At 54.9% G+C, this 20,280-nt stretch overlaps 1 long non-coding RNA gene across 1 annotated transcript in view; it reads right to left on the bottom strand.

The window, feature by feature from the left end:
- Positions 1 to 20,280, bottom strand: part of LOC145530002 (uncharacterized) — a 1,493,464-nt gene that overhangs the window by 376,908 nt on the left and 1,096,276 nt on the right. Inside the window, exons 132-134 of the long non-coding RNA XR_014071397.1 lie at positions 15,341 to 15,452; positions 7,688 to 7,799; positions 37 to 148 (exon numbers count right to left, since the gene is read on the bottom strand). This is a non-coding gene — a long non-coding RNA (uncharacterized LOC145530002). The remainder of the gene's footprint in view (positions 1 to 36; positions 149 to 7,687; positions 7,800 to 15,340; positions 15,453 to 20,280) is intronic.

Here is a 20,280-nt window from a genome sequence, read left to right as displayed (position 1 = left end):
TCAAACAAGCTGACAGACAAGCGGGAGAGGACTCACGGGCAGACAGCCTCCCTCAGGTCTCGGGTGGAGCTCTGGGACCACAGCAGCAGCGGGCCATCCCAGCCCCTGGGCTCAGCAGCGCCCTCATTCTCAGGCCGGCGGCTCTGCCCTGAGGGGAGCAGGAAGGTCACCAACTGCCGCAGGCGGACCTCAAGCCCCTCCCACTGCTGGAGCCTGACCTCCCCTGGCCCCACCCCTTCCCCTACCCCAGCAGGACGAGAGCTCGTCTTCCCCTGGCTTCCAACGTGAGGCCCGGCCCCGGGCCCCGATTGGGCACTGCCCCAGTCGGGAGCCAATCACAGTGGCCAGGGAGGTGGAACACACCGATTGGCCAGGGCCAGGTCATGTGACCATACTCCCCAGGAAACTCAAATATTACCAAGATTCCCTAACAAACCAAATGAACAAAATTATCCAGTAAATGCAAACCGTACTTTTTAATGAGGCCAATGTCACAGAAAAAAAAAAAAATCCTTCACAATGAACTGCTCAAGGAAGCTACTAAATAAGCTTTCAGAAAAGTTAAGACGTTTTTTTTTTTTTTTAATAGGGTGACGGAGAGCTATACCTTTCCCATCTATGTGAATTTAGGTTTAAACTAGATTTCCCTCGGCTATTACATAAGACAAAAACCCCACATCACCCCCTTTCACTCCCCCCACCCCCAAAAAGTGTTTTAGTCTATTGAATTTTTGTGTCCTCAGTTGTGTCTGATTCACGGCAACTCACGAACTCTACACAGCCAGGCTCTTCCGTCCATGGAATTCAGGGCAATTTTTTTCTGTCACAGCAAATGCCCACCCTGGGTGATCCAAAGGCAAGGGCTCAGAGGCTCCTGAGAGACTAACTCCTTTCAGCTGAGCACAGAGCTGGCTCCTCACTGGGATGCCTGTGGCCTGGGGCTCCCAGAGGGGAGAGCAGCACTCGCCCCACCGTGTGGTCACTGCTGGAAGTGCAGGCTGCTCCTCACTCCCCCTTGACAGTGTCCCTGAGGGCAGAACAGTGTGAATCTACTCAAGGTGGAAACGCAAACTCCGATGCAACCAAACTTCCCACAAGGTCTCCAAAACCACTCAGGAACAGGGAATTGGAAACTGCAGGGCATGACATGAATGGAGATGGAGACTTGACACCTTACACCGAGTTCACTTCCAGTTATCCCTAGACAAAGTTTCCATGAAAACTTGTCACAAATCTAGAAGAACAATGAGCAGAAACCGGACACGTGCTTTGAGTCTTCACACACAAAACAGAAAGGCAGCCCACAAAACAACCCAGAGAATACAGTGGACTTTGCAAAATCAAAGATATCTACTGTGGGAAAGACCTCATTACAAAAGCAAAAGACAGGTCATACATCGCGAGACGAATGAGTGGAAACACAAAGCTTCTCAAGGATGTGTCTCCAAACAGACAAAGAACACCAACACGACAAGCCTGTGAAAACTAGGGAAAGGTCTGAAGGGACAGCAGACTGAGGAAGACACACACAGAGTATCCTGGATGATGTCCAGCACTGAGGGCCTGAAGAAACAACAGTCTAGTTGCACTCCCTCAGGCCTGTGTGACCCTGGATGAGGCCTCTGTTTCCCGGTGGCTCTGAGAGATGGACAGGGAGGAAGGGGAAGAGAAATCACTTGCATTTCTAATACTCACAGCAAAGTCTTCCAATGAGAAGGGAATTATCACCCCCACTGACAATGCCATTCACTGAAGTGATACCCACGAGTCCATCTAACCCAGAAGGGAAGGAAGGACCTGTTCTCACAAAACGGCGAGAGATGGAAGAAGGAAGATCAAGCCCACACCAACCACTGGAAAGAGAAGCTGTGCTCAGGGCTTGAAAGAATTCCTATTGGGAAAATGATGTCACAGCCCCACAAGGCAATCCACAGCTTCGATGCTATTCCTCCCAAAATGCCAATGCATTTTCGCACCGAACAAAGAATTGCAAAAGGGGTACGGAAACAGAAAAGAGCCTAAATTGTCAATACAATCCGACGAAAAAGCCCCGATACGGACATCCAAGGTTGTGTGAAAGGAAATTAGACGACCAAACTAGGATCCTCAGGAGAGTATCGGAGAAGGCGATGGCGACCCACTCCAGTACTCTTGCCTGGAAAACGCCCTGGACGGAGGAGCCTGGTAGGCTGCAGGCCATGGGGTCGCGCAGAGTCAGACACGACTGAAGTGACTTAGGCGCAGCGGCAGCAGCAGGACAGTATGCTATTGGGAATACAACAACACACACAGATCCAGATCGATGGAATAAAGTTGAGGGTCCAGAAACAAACCCCGGCATCCATGGTCAACTCATCTCTGACACAAAAGGGGAGAATATCCAAATGGGAACAAGAAAGCCTCTTCAATAAATGTCCATGGGAAAACCAGACAGCTACATCTGAAGAACGCTATTGGTTTTGATCTCACACCACCTCAATATCGGGGAAAAACCTCACCCTAAAGACTGATGTCATGAGACAGCTAGAAAGAAGCGTAGGTCAAAGGCTCCTTAACATCAGAGTCTCCTTGCCATTTGCTGGGCGGAGGTAGAAATGGGTCTCTTCAAGTAAGGGAAAGAGGAAAACGAAGTACGCCAATGGGTTTCCATCCAATGGAACCTCTTCACAACAGAGAAGCTAAGCATTCAGAAATGCAAAAGATAGGAAACGGAACATGAGAGACTCCTTGCAAGTGGTGTATCTGAGAAGGGGTTCATATGGAAAGAGACGAAGAATGCACAGCACTCAGATTCCAAGAAACACCACCACCACCCTTGACCCTTCCCCCATGACCAACTCCGACCTAAAGCCTTTCTCTCCCTCTAACCTATCCCTAAAACATAACCCTCATCTAATCATATACATGTGCATTCCTAGCATCCATCCATCCACACACGAGAGAGAAAGAGGAAGACACAGACTGAATCGAGAAGGGAAAAGAGAGGGACACATACAGAGAGAGACACGGAACCAAAGAGAGGAAAGGAGTCGACGGTCCAGACTTTTCATCAATCTGTCTCGAAGGTAGAAGCAATGACAGCGCCCATCCACCCCAGAAGGGGGAAAAGGACGGAAGGTTTGGAGAGGAAAAGACAAGAACGCAGGGAGCCATTAGAAGCTCAGCCACCTGCAGAAGCCGAGCTGGGACACTTGAACAGAATCTCAATGGAAACAGAGGACCAGAAAGTTGGCTACTCTTTTCTATAAGAGAGGGAGACCTTCGAGTCTTCCTTTCGGTCCTCCAACTTGGATGCGGGGTCTCAAAACACTCAGGAGGGGGAGTGACTTTTCCTGGGTACCACGGCGCATCCAGGCCTCGTTCTGCCCCATTCTGTGCTGTGTCAGCCCTGGATGGAGTCTTTCTTTCTGAAGTCTCAGCGCACAAGCTCCACGTGATATCGGCCCCAGGTGGAAAGGCATGGAGCTGCTCGTAGGCCGACAGACCTAGGAAGCAGATGGGAGAATGACCCCCACTCTGCAGATGGAGAGACTGGGGAAACCCTGAGGGGCATACGCTTGTCCAGGGCCACACCACTTATGAGAAGAAGGAGCCTGGTCTGAGAGCAGCGGGGTCCTCGGAGCTCAGGCCCTGGCTGCACCCAGGCCTCCCCAGGGCTGTGGGCTGGGCTGTGTGGCTGTCACTGTGCCTGCACATGGCCTAAGGGGGGTGGTCGAGCAGTCAGAAACCCAGAGATTCCCTTGGGAAGTTTTGGGGAAGGGACCTCAGCACGAACCCCAGGAAATGATGTCACCTGCCAGCAACAGAACCCAACAGAACCCGCAACCCGGGTATCCAGGCCTCCAGAGCGGAGAGGAGCCCCCAGCCAGATCACTTGCTGCCAGGATGTTCTGCTGTTTGCCCCTGCCCAGAGGCCGGGGCCTCAGGAGAGCTCACAGGCAGTGTGCGTGGGCACCCTGTCGACGTTGGCTCAGGGCACCCCCGAGAGGCCTCTGGCCCTTTGCCCGGAGAAACAGAAAGGTAACACGGGGAGCCCCAGGCCGGGCCAGCCCACCTCTCCCATGCCACCCGGAAACACCGGGTCCTTTGCCTGTGTGTGTGGATGCGGGTTTCTTGGGGTGTGTCTCCCTCAAGGAAGCCCAGGCGGATGTGGGTTCAGAAGCCTGCGGGCAAGTTGTGTCCACACCCCAGGGGAGAGCAGGCTGGCTGGGATGGGGAGAGTGCGGGCAGCGCCGGCCGCCCAGGCTGGCCTCACACCCTCAGGTGGGTCTCTTTCGTCCCGGGTGGGGATCTGAGCAGACACACGTCTCTGACCCTTCTGGGAAGAGAAGTTCGAGCAGGCAGAAGCAGCGGCTCCACTGGCCAGGCCCAGCTCGGAAAAGTCCCAGCATGGCTGGCTGACGGTCACTGTCGTTGCAGAGCTTCCCACGTGATGAGGCCGAGGACGGGGACACCCCGTCCACCTCCCGGAGGGAGGGGTCGGAGCACCACCCCCCCGCCCCTGAGGCCCAGTGCAGGCTCCAGGTGAGCGTGCCCACGGAGGCATCAGCCCCACCGGGGGCGAAGCGGAGGCGGGGAAGGCCTGCTGCCGAGACACCACACAGGATACACCCGGCGGCCCAGTCTGAGGCTGCCACGGAGCTCAGCACACCCGGCTCCGACCCAGAGTCCCGAGAACCCCAGCCTCTGAGGCAGCAGGAGGACCTGGAGCCCAGCACGCCAGAGCACAGAGGTGAGGACGCTGGGGCTGGTGCACGGGAGTGTGTGGGGAGGGGGTGCTGAGCTACACAGGGACGAGTCCCCGAAAGATGCTGCTGGGCCTGCAGCAAGCGCTGGCCTCACACCCCCACCCCCATCTTGCACACTTCAGTCCCAAAAGACATCCGACCCTGGGTATTCTTTGGGAATCTCTTGGAAGCTTTCTGTCCCGGGATACGCACATGCCAAGGCTGGCCTGTGGGCAAACTTTGCTTCTCCCCCAGCTCTAGCACTGGCCTCCAACTGGAACCAGGCTCCACTTCCCAGACCTGTCCCTACAGAGGTGGTGGCTCCAGGTGCAGGACCCAGGGATCCACCGAGGGCAGATGGAGAACCGAGACTTGCCCTCGCAGAGACACCAGGCCAGCTGGGTTCTGGCCAGCACACCGGGCAGATCGGATCTCCGTGCCTGCAGGACCCCCAGCCCCAGGCACTGATGTCCCACCCCCTCAGCCAGAACCTCCACCTCCACGTGCACCTGTACCTGCTCGGGCTTTGGCAGGAGAACCCGAGGCAGAGGAGGAGTCACCGCCTCGGCAGGGAGAGCCTGCCCTGGCTCCCGCGCAACACCCAGACGCCGACGATGACTCACCCACCCCTGCAGGAAGAACGAGCCCCCGCTCTGGACAGAGACCCAGAGCCCTTGCCGGAAACACCACGTCCAGGGGAGCGGTCGGCTCTGCCGCCTCCATCCCTGTCGGCTCACCGTGGACGCTGTCAACTCGGTCTGCCCCCAGGGGACATGGAGTTCCTTTCCCCTGAACTGCTTTGCATTTGGTTTGTTTCCACCTTTCTGGTGATGTTTTATTTTTTGTATGGTTTCCTGTATTTTTGTTGGTTAAGTTGGGAACTTGTTGGTTAAGTTAGTAAACTTTTTCATCATTGTTGCAATTTGGGAACACTGTTGTGTAACTCTGGTGATACTGTGTTACCATCACCACTTTGTGGTTTCAGACCCGTTTGATCTTTATGCCCCACCCCCCAACAAAGCCTGGATTCAAGGCAAGCACGCCCTGTTCATCCCTCCCCCCGATCCTGAACACAATTTCATCTTTTCTTTCTGCATTCCTTCCTATATTCTTGGTGTCCCCAATCAATGACTCTCAGTGAAATGACTGAAGGAGTTTCTTTCGGACTCTCCACCTACTGTAAGACTCCATTGGAGAGTTCTCATTTTTATGTCATTTGAACTAGCCTTTGATAGCTGACAGGACGGTGTACGTCCTTTCAAGATATCATGTGCCAAACGAAGCCCTTTTGGCAAATGCCAACATTATCTCCAGGCAGGCATTGCTGTTTGAAGGGTGACATCTCAGCCAGAAGGCAGAGGCTGAGCTCCTCTTGTTGCACCAGCTCCCAGAAGAAGCCAAGAAAGGGAGCTGGAACAACAAACCACCCCAACGCCCAGGAAAGCGTTCTTCACGACAGAAGGCTAGAAAATGACCCAACAACCTTGTGGCCCAGAACCCCTCTAGAAAAATCACTGTTCCATAAAAAAGAGAAACACGTGGGAAGTTCCAAGGAGAGGCAATGCCCATGGCCAGTGTACTTTAGAGACGGCCTGACCGCTCCGGGGAAGACACGCACCGACGGAACCCCTTGGGAAACAGCAGTGAGAGTCCTCACCGTCGTAAGGGTTTCCTCTGGGGACAACCTGCCCTGGGCACCACATGAGGGAGCAGACCGGCTTCTCTTCCTCTGCCCCCACACCATTCACTCATGAAGGCAGCCCAGGAGTTCTCATGCCCTGCCTGCCTGCCTGCCTGCCTGGCTCATCTGTGAGCTGTGACCACCTCCAGGGCAGGACTCCACCTTCTCCTCTCTGTGTACCGTGAATCTGCACACAGTGGGCTTTCAGAACCTTAGGAGACATGAGCCATTCCCACTCGAGCCAGAACCCTCCCCAGGAAGGAAAACGGCTGTGGAGTCATTTTGGCCCCAGCACTGGTTCCGAAAGCCTGGCGGCTCCTACAGCCTCTACGGTGTGAAGAGGGAGGTCCCTTTTGACAGAGCTTTCCGGCTGTCAGATCTAAGCTGTTGTTTCACTGTCAGCTGTGTCTCTTCCGTTGCAGCCAGGTGGGCCACGCTGCTCCAAAGGGGCTCACAAGCTGAGTGGCAAGGGAGGTATTGAGAGGACAGGGATGGCTACAACGTGCTGCAAACTGAGTGAGGGTCCCCACAATCCTCAGCAAAGGTCTGTGGTGTGCAAGTGGGGAGTAGAGGGCCCCCAAGTTCCAAAGGAAGGGAGGTACTCGGGAGCTGAAGCCCTTGGCTGCTGTGGTAGCAGCTGCAGATGGCAGCTCGTCCACAGTGCACTTCGAATGAGGTCATATGAGCGGGACTCTGGAAATGGCTCCGAAATCAAGAGAAAGGGGTCAGGGTATGTGGGAATCCGGCGGGGGTGGGGGGTGGATGAAGGAAGGTGTCCTTCCTCTCTCCAGTGCAATTTGGTTTGGTGAGTCTCAAAGCTACCAGATGGCACTTCCCAAGTCAGGCCCCCGCAGGAATCAGGGTGGGCTGCGTGCCTCGGCGCCTGCTACAGGGACAAGCCACACCAGTGGCCTCCCTGAGCTCAAATGGCCGGATCTGGGGGTTCTGTCTGGGTGCACTCCTCCTTGCTCTGGCCAAGTTCCCCCCTTCTCTGAGCACCAGCTTCATCCTCTCGAATGAGGACATCGATTGCTACCTTGGCACGTTACTCTCTTCATCCGGTGAAGACTCATTAGGCTTATCCTACAATTACTAGCTGGCCCGAAGAGATATCTCCTGAATCCAGATTAAGCTGGAGTCTCCCAGGCTCATCTGGCATGTCTTCCCTGAAGTCTGCCAAAACCCACACCCTTGCATTTCCAGGGACTCCCCTTAGCCAGCTGGGCAGAAAACCCAGCATGGTTCAAACAAGCTGACAGACAAGCGGGAGAGGACTCACGGGCAGACGGCCTCCCTCAGGTCTCGGGTGGAGCTCTGGGACCACAGCAGCAGCGGGCCATCCCAGCCCCTGGGCTCAGCAGCGCCCTCATTCTCAGGCCGGCGGCTCTGCCCTGAGGGGAGCAGGAAGGTCACCAACTGCCGCAGGCGGACCTCAAGCCCCTCCCACTGCTGGAGCCTGACCTCCCCCGGCCCCACCCCTTCCCCTACCCCAGCAGAACGAGAGCTCGTCTTCCCCTGGCTTCCAACGTGAGGCCCGGCCCCGGGCCCCGATTGGGCACTGCCCCAGTCCGGAGCCAATCACAGTGGCCAGGGAGGTGGAACGCACCGATTGGCCAGGGCCAGGTCATGTGACCATACTCCCCAGGAAACTCAAATATTACCAAGATTCCCTAACAAACCAATGAACAAAATTATCCAGTAAAGGCAAACCGTACGTTTTAATGAGGCCAATGTCACAGAAAAAAAAAAAATCCTTCACAATGAACTGCTCAAGGAAGCTACTAAATAAGCTTTCAGAAAAGTTAAGACTTTTTTTTTTTTTTAATAGGGTGACGGAGAGCTATACCTTTCCCATCTATGTGAATTTAGGTTTAAACTAGATTTCCCTCGGCTATTATATAAGACAAAAAAACCCACATCACCCCCTTTCACTCCCCCCACCCCCAAAAAGTGTTTTAGTCTATTGAATTTTTGTGTCCTCAGTTGTGTCTGATTCACGGCAACTCACGAACTCTACACAGCCAGGCTCTTCCGTCCATGGAATTCAGGGCAATTTTTTTCTGTCACAGCAAATGCCCACCCTGGGTGATCCAAAGGCAAGGGCTCAGAGGCTCCTGAGAGACTAACTCCTTTCAGCTGAGCACAGAGCTGGCTCCTCACTGGGATGCCTGTGGCCTGGGGCTCCCAGAGGGGAGAGCAGCACTCGCCCCACCGTGTGGTCACTGCTGGAAGTGCAGGCTGCTCCTCACTCCCCCTTGACAGTGTCCCTGAGGGCAGAACAGTGGGAATCTACTCAAGGTGGAAACGCAAACTCCGATGCAACCAAACTTCCCACAAGGTCTCCAAAACCACTCAGGAACAGGGAATTGGAAACTGCAGGGCATGACATGAATGGAGATGGAGACTTGACACCTTACACCGAGTTCACTTCCAGTTATCCCTAGACAAAGTTTCCATGAAAACTTGTCACAAATCTAGAAGAACAATGAGCAGAAACCGGACACGTGCTTTGAGTCTTCACACACAAAACAAAAAGGCAGCCCACAAAACAACCCAGAGAATACAGTGGACTTTGCAAAATCAAAGATATCTACTGTGGGAAAGACCTCATTACAAAAGCAAAAGACAGGTCATACATCGCGAGACGAATGAGTGGAAACACAAAGCTTCTCAAGGATGTGTCTCCAAACAGTCAAAGAACACCAACACGACAAGCCTGTGAAAACTAGGGAAAGGTCTGAAGGGACACCAGACTGAGGAAGACACACACAGAGTATCCCGGATGATGTCCAGCACTGAGGGCCTGAAGAAACAACAGTCTAGTTGCACTCCCTCAGGCCTGTGTGACCCTGGATGAGGCCTCTGTTTCCCGGTGGCTCTGAGAGATGGACAGGGAGGAAGGGGAAGAGAAATCACTTGCATTTCTAATACTCACAGCAAAGTCTTCCAATGAGAAGGGAATTATCACCCCCACTGACAATGCCATTCACTGAAGTGATACCCACGAGTCCATCTAACCCAGAAGGGAAGGAAGGACCTGTTCTCACAAAACGGCGAGAGATGGAAGAAGGAAGATCAAGCCCACACCAACCACTGGAAAGAGAAGCTGTGCTCAGGGCTTGAAAGAATTCCTATTGGGAAAATGATGTCACAGCCCCACAAGGCAATCCACAGCTTCGATGCTATTCCTCCCAAAATGCCAATGCATTTTCGCACCGAACAAAGAATTGCAAAAGGGGTACGGAAACAGAAAAGAGCCTAAATTGTCAATACAATCCGACGAAAAAGCCCCGATACGGACATCCAAGGTTGTGTGAAAGGAAATTAGACGACCAAACTAGGATCCTCAGGAGAGTATCGGAGAAGGCGATGGCGACCCACTCCAGTACTCTTGCCTGGAAAACGCCCTGGACGGAGGAGCCTGGTAGGCTGCAGGCCATGGGGTCGCGCAGAGTCAGACACGACTGAAATGACTTAGGCGCAGCGGCAGCAGCAGGACAGTATGCTATTGGGAATACAACAACACACACAGATCCAGATCGATGGAATAAAGTTGAGGGTCCAGAAACAAACCCCGGCATCCATGGTCAACTCATCTCTGACACAAAAGGGGAGAATATCCAAATGGGAACAAGAAAGCCTCTTCAATAAATGTCCATGGGAAAACCAGACAGCTACATCTGAAGAACGCTATTGGTTTTGATCTCACACCACCTCAATATCGGGGAAAAACCTCACCCTAAAGACTGATGTCATGAGACAGCTAGAAAGAAGCGTAGGTCAAAGGCTCCTTAACATCAGAGTCTCCTTGCCATTTGCTGGGCGGAGGTAGAAATGGGTCTCTTCAAGTAAGGGAAAGAGGAAAACGAAGTACGCCAATGGGTTTCCATCCAATGGAACCTCTTCACAACAGAGAAGCTAAGCATTCAGAAATGCAAAAGATGGGAAACGGAACATGAGAGACTCCTTGCAAGTGGTGTATCTGAGAAGGGGTTCATATGGAAAGAGACGAAGAATGCACAGCACTCAGATTCCAAGAAACACCACCACCACCCTTGACCCTTCCCCCATGACCAACTCCGACCTAAAGCCTTTCTCTCCCTCTAACCTATCCCTAAAACATAACCCTCATCTAATCATATACATGTGCATTCCTAGCATCCATCCATCCACACACGAGAGAGAAAGAGGAAGACACAGACTGAATCGAGAAGGGAAAAGAGAGGGACACAGACAGAGAGAGACACGGAACCAAAGAGAGGAAAGGAGTCGACGGTCCAGACTTTTCATCAATCTGTCTCGAAGGTAGAAGCAATGACAGCGCCCATCCACCCCAGAAGGGGGAAAAGGACGGAAGGTTTGGAGAGGAAAAGACAAGAACGCAGGGAGCCATTAGAAGCTCAGCCACCCGCAGAAGCCGAGCTGGGACACTTGAACAGAATCTCAATGGAAACAGAGGACCAGAAAGTTGGCTACTCTTTTCTATAAGAGAGGGAGACCTTCGAGTCTTCCTTTCGCGCCTCCAACTTGGATGCGGGGTCTCAAAACACTCAGGAGGGGGAGTGCCTTTTCCTGGGTACCACGGCGCATCCAGGCCTCGTTCTGCCCCATTCTGTGCTGTGTCAGCCCTGGATGGAGTCTTTCTTTCTGAAGTCTCAGCGCACAAGCTCCACGTGATATCGGCCCCAGGTGGAAAGGCATGGAGCTGCTCGTAGGCCGACAGACCTAGGAAGCAGATGGGAGAATGACCCCCACTCTCCAGATGGAGAGACTGGGGAAACCCTGAGGGGCATACGCTTGTCCAGGGCCACACCACTTATGAGAAGAAGGAGCCTGGTCTGAGAGCAGCGGGGTCCTCGGAGCTCAGGCCCTGGCTGCACCCAGGCCTCCCCAGGGCTGTGGGCTGGGCTGTGTGGCTGTCACTGTGCCTGCACATGGCCTAAGGGGGGGTGGTCGAGCAGTCAGAAGCCCAGAGATTCCCTTGGGAAGTTTTGGGGAAGGGACCTCAGCACGAACCCCAGGAAATGATGTCACCTGCCGGCAACAGAACCCAACAGAACCCGCAACCCGTGTATCCAGGCCTCCAGAGCGGAGAGGAGCCCCCAGCCAGATCACTTGCTGCCAGGATGTTCTGCTGTTTGCCCCTGCCCAGAGGCCGGGGCCTCAGGAGAGCTCACAGGCAGTGTGCGTGGGCACCCTGTCGACGTTGGCTCAGGGCACCCCCGAGAGGCCTCTGGCCCTTTGCCCGGAGAAACAGAAAGGTAACACGGGGAGCCCCAGGCCGGGCCAGCCCACCTCTCCCATGCCACCCGGAAACACCGGGTCCTTTGCCTGTGTGTGTGGATGCGGGTTTCTCGGGGTGTGTCTCCCTCAAGGAAGCCCAGGCGGATGTGGGTTCAGAAGCCTGCGGGCAAGTTGTGTCCACACCCCAGGGGAGAGCAGGCTGGCTGGGATGGGGAGAGTGCGGGCAGCGCCGGCCGCCCAGGCTGGCCTCACACCCTCAGGTGGGTCTCTTTCCTCCCGGGTGGGGATCTGAGCAGACACACGTCTCTGACCCTTCTGGGAAGAGAAGTTCGAGCAGGCAGAAGCAGCGGCTCCACTGGCCAGGCCCAGCTCGGAAAAGTCCCAGCATGGCTGGCTGACGGTCACTGTCGTTGCAGAGCTTCCCACGTGATGAGGCCGAGGACGGGGACACCCCGTCCACCTCCCGGAGGGAGGGGTCGGAGCACCACCCCCCCGCCCCTGAGGCCCAGTGCAGGCTCCAGGTGAGCGTGCCCACGGAGGCATCAGCCCCACCGGGGGCGAAGCGGAGGCGGGGAAGGCCTGCTGCCGAGACACCACACAGGATACACCCGGCGGCCCAGTCTGAGGCTGCCACGGAGCTCAGCACACCCGGCTCCGACCCAGAGTCCCGAGAACCCCAGCCTCTGAGGCAGCAGGAGGACCTGGAGCCCAGCACGCCAGAGCACAGAGGTGAGGACGCTGGGGCTGGTGCACGGGAGTGTGTGGGGAGGGGGTGCTGAGCTACACAGGGACGAGTCCCCGAAAGATGCTGCTGGGCCTGCAGCAAGCGCTGGCCTCACACCCCCACCCCCTTCTTGCACACTTCAGTCCCAAAAGACATCCGACCCTGGGTATTCTTTGGGAATCTCTTGGAAGCTTTCTGTCCCGGGATACGCACATGCCAAGGCTGGCCTGTGGGCAAACTTTGCTTCTCCCCCAGCTCTAGCACTGGCCTCCAACTGGAACCAGGCTCCACTTCCCAGACCTGTCCCTACAGAGGTGGTGGCTCCAGGTGCAGGACCCAGGGATCCACCGAGGGCAGATGGAGAACCGAGACTTGCCCTCGCAGAGACACCAGGCCAGCTGGGTTCTGGCCAGCACACCGGGCAGATCGGATCTCCGTGCCTGCAGGACCCCCAGCCCCAGGCACTGATGTCCCACCCCCTCAGCCAGAACCTCCACCTCCACGTGCACCTGTACCTGCTCGGGCTTTGGCAGGAGAACCCGAGGCAGAGGAGGAGTCACCGCCTCGGCAGGGAGAGCCTGCCCTGGCTCCCGCGCAACACCCAGACGCCGACGATGACTCACCCACCCCTGCAGGAAGAACGAGCCCCCGCTCTGGACAGAGACCCAGAGCCCTTGCCGGAAACACCACGTCCAGGGGAGCGGTCGGCTCTGCCGCCTCCATCCCTGTCGGCTCACCGTGGACGCTGTCAACTCGGTCTGCCCCCAGGGGACATGGAGTTCCTTTCCCCTGAACTGCTTTGCATTTGGTTTGTTTCCACCTTTCTGGTGATGTTTTATTTTTTGTATGGTTTCCTGTATTTTTGTTGGTTAAGTTGGGAACTTGTTGGTTAAGTTAGTAAACTTTTTCATCATTGTTGCAATTTGGGAACACTGTTGTGTAACTCTGGTGATACTGTGTTACCATCACCACTTTGTGGTTTCAGACCCGTTTGATCTTTATGCCCCACCCCCCAACAAAGCCTGGATTCAAGGCAAGCACGCCCTGTTCATCCCTCCCCCCGATCCTGAACACAATTTCATCTTTTCTTTCTGCATTCCTTCCTATATTCTTGGTGTCCCCAATCAATGACTCTCAGTGAAATGACTGAAGGAGTTTCTTTCGGACTCTCCACCTACTGTAAGACTCCATTGGAGAGTTCTCATTTTTATGTCATTTGAACTAGCCTTTGATAGCTGACAGGACGGTGTACGTCCTTTCAAGATATCATGTGCCAAACGAAGCCCTTTTGGCAAATGCCATCATTATCTCCAGGCAGGCATTGCTGTTTGAAGGGTGACATCTCAGCCAGAAGGCAGAGGCTGAGCTCCTCTTGTTGCACCAGCTCCCAAAAGAAGCCAAGAAAGGGAGCTGGAACAACAAACCACCCCAACGCCCAGGAAAGCGTTCTTCACGACAGAAGGCTAGAAAATGACCCAACAACCTTGTGGCCCAGAACCCCTCTAGAAAAATCACTGTTCCATAAAAAAGAGAAACACGTGGGAAGTTCCAAGGAGAGGCAATGCCCATGGCCAGTGTACTTTAGAGACGGCCTGACCGCTCCGGGGAAGACACGCACCGACGGAACCCCTTGGGAAACAGCAGTGAGAGTCCTCAGCGTCGTAAGGGTTTCCTCTGGGGACAACCTGCCCTGGGCACCACATGAGGGAGCAGACCGGCTTCTCTTCCTCTGCTCCCACACCATTCACTCATGAAGGCAGCTCAGGTGTTCTCATGCCCTGCCTGCCTGCCTGCCTGCCTGCCTGGCTCATCCGTGAGCTGTGACCACCTCCAGGGCAGGACTCCACCTTCTCCTCTCTGTGTACCGTGAATCTGCACACAGTGGGCTTTCAGAACCTTAGGAGACTTGAGCCATTCCCACTCGAGCCAGAACCCTCCCCAGGAAGGAAAACGGCTGTGGGGTCATTTTGGCCCCAGCACTGGTTCCGAAAGCCTGGCGGCTCCTACAGCCTCTACGGTGTGAAGAGGGAGGTCCCTTTTGACAGAGCTTTCCGGCTGTCAGATCTAAGCTGTTGTTTCACTGTCAGCTGTGTCTCTTCCGTTGCAGCCAGGTGGGCCACGCTGCTCCAAAGGGGCTCACAAGCTGAGTGGCAAGGGAGGTATTGAGAGGACAGGGATGGCTACAACGTGCTGCAAACTGAGTGAGGGTCCCCACAATCCTCAGCAAAGGTCTGTGGTGTGCAAGTGGGGAGTAGAGGGCCCCCAAGTTCCAAAGGAAGGGAGGTACTCGGGAGCTAAAGCCCTTGGCTGCTGTGGTAGCAGCTGCAGATGGCAGCTCGTCCACAGTGCACTTCGAATGAGGTCATATGAGCGGGACTCTGGAAATGGCTCCGAAATCAAGAGAAAGGGGTCAGGGTATGTGGGAATCCGGCGGGGGTGGGGGGTGGATGAAGGAAGGTGTCCTTCCTCTCTCCAGTGCAATTTGGTTTGGTGAGTCTCAAAGCTACCAGATGGCACTTCCCAAGTCAGGCCCCCGCAGGAATCAGGGTGGGCTGCGTGCCTCGGCGCCTGCTACAGGGACAAGCCACACCAGTGGCCTCCCTGAGCTCCAATGGCCGGATCTGGGGGTTCTGTCTGGGTGCACACCTCCTTGCTCTGGCCAAGTTCCCCCCTTCTCTGAGCACCAGCTTCATCCTCTCGAATGAGGACATCGATTGCTACCTTGGCACGTTACTCTCTTCATCCTGTGAAGACTCATTAGGCTTATCCTACAATTACTAGCTGGCCCGAAGAGATATCTCCTGAATCCAGATTAAGCTGGAGTCTCCCAGGCTCATCTGGCATGTCTTCCCTGAAGTCTGCCAAAACCCACACCCTTGCATTTCCAGGGACTCCCCTTAGCCAGCTGGGCAGAAAACCCAGCATGGTTCAAACAAGCTGACAGACAAGCGGGAGAGGACTCACGGGCAGACGGCCTCCCTCAGGTCTCGGGTGGAGCTCTGGGACCACAGCAGCAGCGGGCCATCCCAGCCCCTGGGCTCAGCAGCGCCCTCATTCTCAAGCCGGCGGCTCTGCCCTGAGGGGAGCAGGAAGGTCACCAACTGCCGCAGGTGGACCTCAAGCCCCTCCCACTGCTGGAGCCTGACCTCCCCCGGCCCCACCCCTTCCCCTACCCCAGCAGAACGAGAGCTCGTCTTCCCCTGGCTTCCAACATGAGGCCCGGCCCCGGGCCCCGATTGGGCACTGACCCAGTCCGGAGCCAATCACAGTGGCCAGGGAGGTGGAACGCACCGATTGGCCAGGGCCAGGTCATGTGACCATACTCCCCAGGAAACTCAAATATTACCAAGATTCCCTAACAAACCAATGAACAAAATTATCCAGTAAAGGCAAACCGTACTTTTTAATGAGGCCAATGTCACAGAAAAAAAAAAATCCTTCACAATGAACTGCTCAAGGAAGCTACTAAATAAGCTTTCAGAAAAGTTAAAACGTTTTTTTTTTTTTTTAATAGGGTGACGGAGAGCTATACCTTTCCCATCTATGTGAATTTAGGTTTAAACTAGATTTCCCTCGGCTATTATATAAGACAAAACCCCCACATCACCCCCTTTCACTCCCCCCACCCCCAAAAAGTGTTTTAGTCTATTGAATTTTTGTGTCCTCAGTTGTGTCTGATTCACGGCAACTCACGAACTCTACACGGCCAGGCTCTTCCGTCCATGGAATTCAGGGCAATTTTTTTCTGTCACAGCAAATGCCCACCCTGGGTGATCCAAAGGCAAGGGCTCAGAGGCTCCTGAGAGACTAACTCCTTTCAGCTGAGCACAGAGCTGGCTCCTCACTGGGATGCCTGTGGCCTGGGGCTCCCAGAGGGGAGAGCAGCACTCGCCCCACCGTGTGGTCACTGCTGGAAGTGCAGGCTGCTCCTCACTCCCCCTTGACAGTGTCCCTGAGGGCAGAACAGTGTGAATCTACTCAAGGTGGAAACGCAAACTCCGATGCAACCAAACTTCCCACAAGGTCTCCAAAACCACTCAGGAACAGGGAATTGGAAACTGCAGGGCATGACATGAATGGAGATGGAGACTTGACACCTTACACCGAGTTCACTTCCAGTTATCCCTAGACAAAGTTTCCATGAAAACTTGTCACAAATCTAGAAGAACAATGAGCAGAAACCGGACACGTGCTTTGAGTCTTCACACACAAAACAAAAAGGCAGCCCACAAAACAACCCAGAGAATACAGTGGACTTTGCAAAATCAAAGATATCTACTGTGGGAAAGACCTCATTACAAAAGCAAAAGACAGGTCATACATCGCGAGACGAATGAGTGGAAACACAAAGCTTCTCAAGGATGTGTCTCCAAACAGTCAAAGAACACCAACACGACAAGCCTGTGAAAACTAGGGAAAGGTCTGAAGGGACACCAGACTGAGGAAGACACACACAGAGTATCCCGGATGATGTCCAGCACTGAGGGCCTGAAGAAACAACAGTCTAGTTGCACTCCCTCAGGCCTGTGTGACCCTGGATGAGGCCTCTGTTTCCCGGTGGCTCTGAGAGATGGACAGGGAGGAAGGGGAAGAGAAATCACTTGCATTTCTAATACTCACAGCAAAGTCTTCCAATGAGAAGGGAATTATCACCCCCACTGACAATGCCATTCACTGAAGTGATACCCACGAGTCCATCTAACCCAGAAGGGAAGGAAGGACCTGTTCTCACAAAACGGCGAGAGATGGAAGAAGGAAGATCAAGCCCACACCAACCACTGGAAAGAGAAGCTGTGCTCAGGGCTTGAAAGAATTCCTATTGGGAAAATGATGTCACAGCCCCACAAGGCAATCCACAGCTTCGATGCTATTCCTCCCAAAATGCCAATGCATTTTCGCACCGAACAAAGAATTGCAAAAGGGGTACGGAAACAGAAAAGAGCCTAAATTGTCAATACAATCCGACGAAAAAGCCCCGATACGGACATCCAAGGTTGTGTGAAAGGAAATTAGACGACCAAACTAGGATCCTCAGGAGAGTATCGGAGAAGGCGATGGCGACCCACTCCAGTACTCTTGCCTGGAAAACGCCCTGGACGGAGGAGCCTGGTAGGCTGCAGGCCATGGGGTCACGCAGAGTCAGACACGACTGAAATGACTTAGGCGCAGCGGCAGCAGCAGGACAGTATGCTATTGGGAATACAACAACACACACAGATCCAGATCGATGGAATAAAGTTGAGGGTCCAGAAACAAACCCCGGCATCCATGGTCAACTCATCTCTGACACAAAAGGGGAGAATATCCAAATGGGAACAAGAAAGCCTCTTCAATAAATGTCCATGGGAAAACCAGACAGCTACATCTGAAGAACGCTATTGGTTTTGATCTCACACCACCTCAATATCGGGGAAAAACCTCACCCTAAAGACTGATGTCATGAGACAGCTAGAAAGAAGCGTAGGTCAAAGGCTCCTTAACATCAGAGTCTCCTTGCCATTTGCTGGGCGGAGGTAGAAATGGGTCTCTTCAAGTAAGGGAAAGAGGAAAACGAAGTACGCCAATGGGTTTCCATCCAATGGAACCTCTTCACAACAGAGAAGCTAAGCATTCAGAAATGCAAAAGATGGGAAACGGAACATGAGAGACTCCTTGCAAGTGGTGTATCTGAGAAGGGGTTCATATGGAAAGAGACGAAGAATGCACAGCACTCAGATTCCAAGAAACACCACCACCACCCTTGACCCTTCCCCCATGACCAACTCCGACCTAAAGCCTTTCTCTCCCTCTAACCTATCCCTAAAACATAACCCTCATCTAATCATATACATGTGCATTCCTAGCATCCATCCATCCACACACGAGAGAGAAAGAGGAAGACACAGACTGAATCGAGAAGGGAAAAGAGAGGGACACAGACAGAGAGAGACACGGAACCAAAGAGAGGAAAGGAGTCGACGGTCCAGACTTTTCATCAATCTGTCTCGAAGGTAGAAGCAATGACAGCGCCCATCCACCCCAGAAGGGGGAAAAGGACGGAAGGTTTGGAGAGGAAAAGACAAGAACGCAGGGAGCCATTAGAAGCTCAGCCACCCGCAGAAGCCGAGCTGGGACACTTGAACAGAATCTCAATGGAAACAGAGGACCAGAAAGTTGGCTACTCTTTTCTATAAGAGAGGGAGACCTTCGAGTCTTCCTTTCGCGCCTCCAACTTGGATGCGGGGTCTCAAAACACTCAGGAGGGGGAGTGCCTTTTCCTGAGTACCACGGCGCATCCAGGCCTCGTTCTGCTCCATTCTGTGCTGTGTCAGCCCTGGATGGAGTCTTTCTTTCTGAAGTCTCAGCGCACAAGCTCCACGTGATATCGGCCCCAGGTGGAAAGGCATGGAGCTGCTCGTAGGCCGACAGACCTAGGAAGCAGATGGGAGAATGACCCCCACTCTCCAGATGGAGAGACTGGGGAAACCCTGAGGGGCATACGCTTGTCCAGGGCCACACCACTTATGAGAAGAAGGAGCCTGGTCTGAGAGCAGCGGGGTCCTCGGAGCTCAGGCCCTGGCTGCACCCAGGCCTCCCCAGGGCTGTGGGCTGGGCTGTGTGGCTGTCACTGTGCCTGCACATGGCCTAAGGGGGGTGGTCGAGCAGTCAGAAACCCAGAGATTCCCTTGGGAAGTTTTGGGGAAGGGACCTCAGCACGAACCCCAGGAAATGATGTCACCTGCCGGCAACAGAACCCAACAGAACCCGCAACCCGTGTATCCAGGCCTCCAGAGCGGAGAGGAGCCCCCAGCCAGATCACTTGCTGCCAGGATGTTCTGCTGTTTGCCCCTGCCCAGAGGCCGGGGCCTCAGGAGAGCTCACAGGCAGTGTGCGTGGGCACCCTGTCGACGTTGGCTCAGGGCACCCCCGAGAGGCCTCTGGCCCTTTGCCCGGAGAAACAGAAAGGTAACACGGGGAGCCCCAGGCCGGGCCAGCCCACTTCTCCCATGCCACCCGGAAACACCGGGTCCTTTGCCTGTGTGTGTGGATGCGGGTTTCTCGGGGTGTGTCTCCCTCAAGGAAGCCCAGGCGGATATGGGGTCAGAAGCCTGCGGGCAAGTTGTGTCCACACCCCAGGGGAGAGCAGGCTGGCTGGGATGGGGAGAGTGCGGGCAGCGCCGGCCGCCCAGGCTGGCCTCACACCCTCAGGTGGGTCTCTTTCCTCCCGGGTGGGGATCTGAGCAGACACACGTCTCTGACCCTTCTGGGAAGAGAAGTTCGAGCAGGCAGAAGCAGCGGCTCCACTGGCCAGGCCCAGCTCGGAAAAGTCCCAGCATGGCTGGCTGACGGTCACTGTCGTTGCAGAGCTTCCCACGTGATGAGGCCGAGGACGGGGACACCCCGTCCACCTCCCGGAGGGAGGGGTCGGAGCACCACCCCCCCGCCCCTGAGGCCCAGTGCAGGCTCCAGGTGAGCGTGCCCACGGAGGCATCAGCCCCACCGGGGGCGAAGCGGAGGCGGGGAAGGCCTGCTGCCGAGACACCACACAGGATACACCCGGCGGCCCAGTCTGAGGCTGCCACGGAGCTCAGCACACCCGGCTCCGACCCAGAGTCCCGAGAACCCCAGCCTCTGAGGCAGCAGGAGGACCTGGAGCCCAGCACGCCAGAGCACAGAGGTGAGGACGCTGGGGCTGGTGCACGGGAGTGTGTGGGGAGGGGGTGCTGAGCTACACAGGGACGAGTCCCCGAAAGATGCTGCTGGGCCTGCAGCAAGCGCTGGCCTCACACCCCCACCCCCTTCTTGCACACTTCAGTCCCAAAAGACATCCGACCCTGGGTATTCTTTGGGAATCTCTTGGAAGCTTTCTGTCCCGGGATACGCACATGCCAAGGCTGGCCTGTGGGCAAACTTTGCTTCTCCCC

The sequence above is a fragment of the Giraffa tippelskirchi genome, chromosome 12 (assembly GCF_054371585.1).
Source record: "Giraffa tippelskirchi isolate mGirTip1 chromosome 12, T2T-mGirTip1v1.2.pri, whole genome shotgun sequence".
In the NCBI taxonomy this organism is placed as follows: Eukaryota; Metazoa; Chordata; class Mammalia; order Artiodactyla; family Giraffidae; genus Giraffa; species Giraffa tippelskirchi.
The sequence above is the reverse complement of the archived record's forward strand: the minus strand, read 5'-3'. Positions and strand labels throughout refer to the sequence as shown.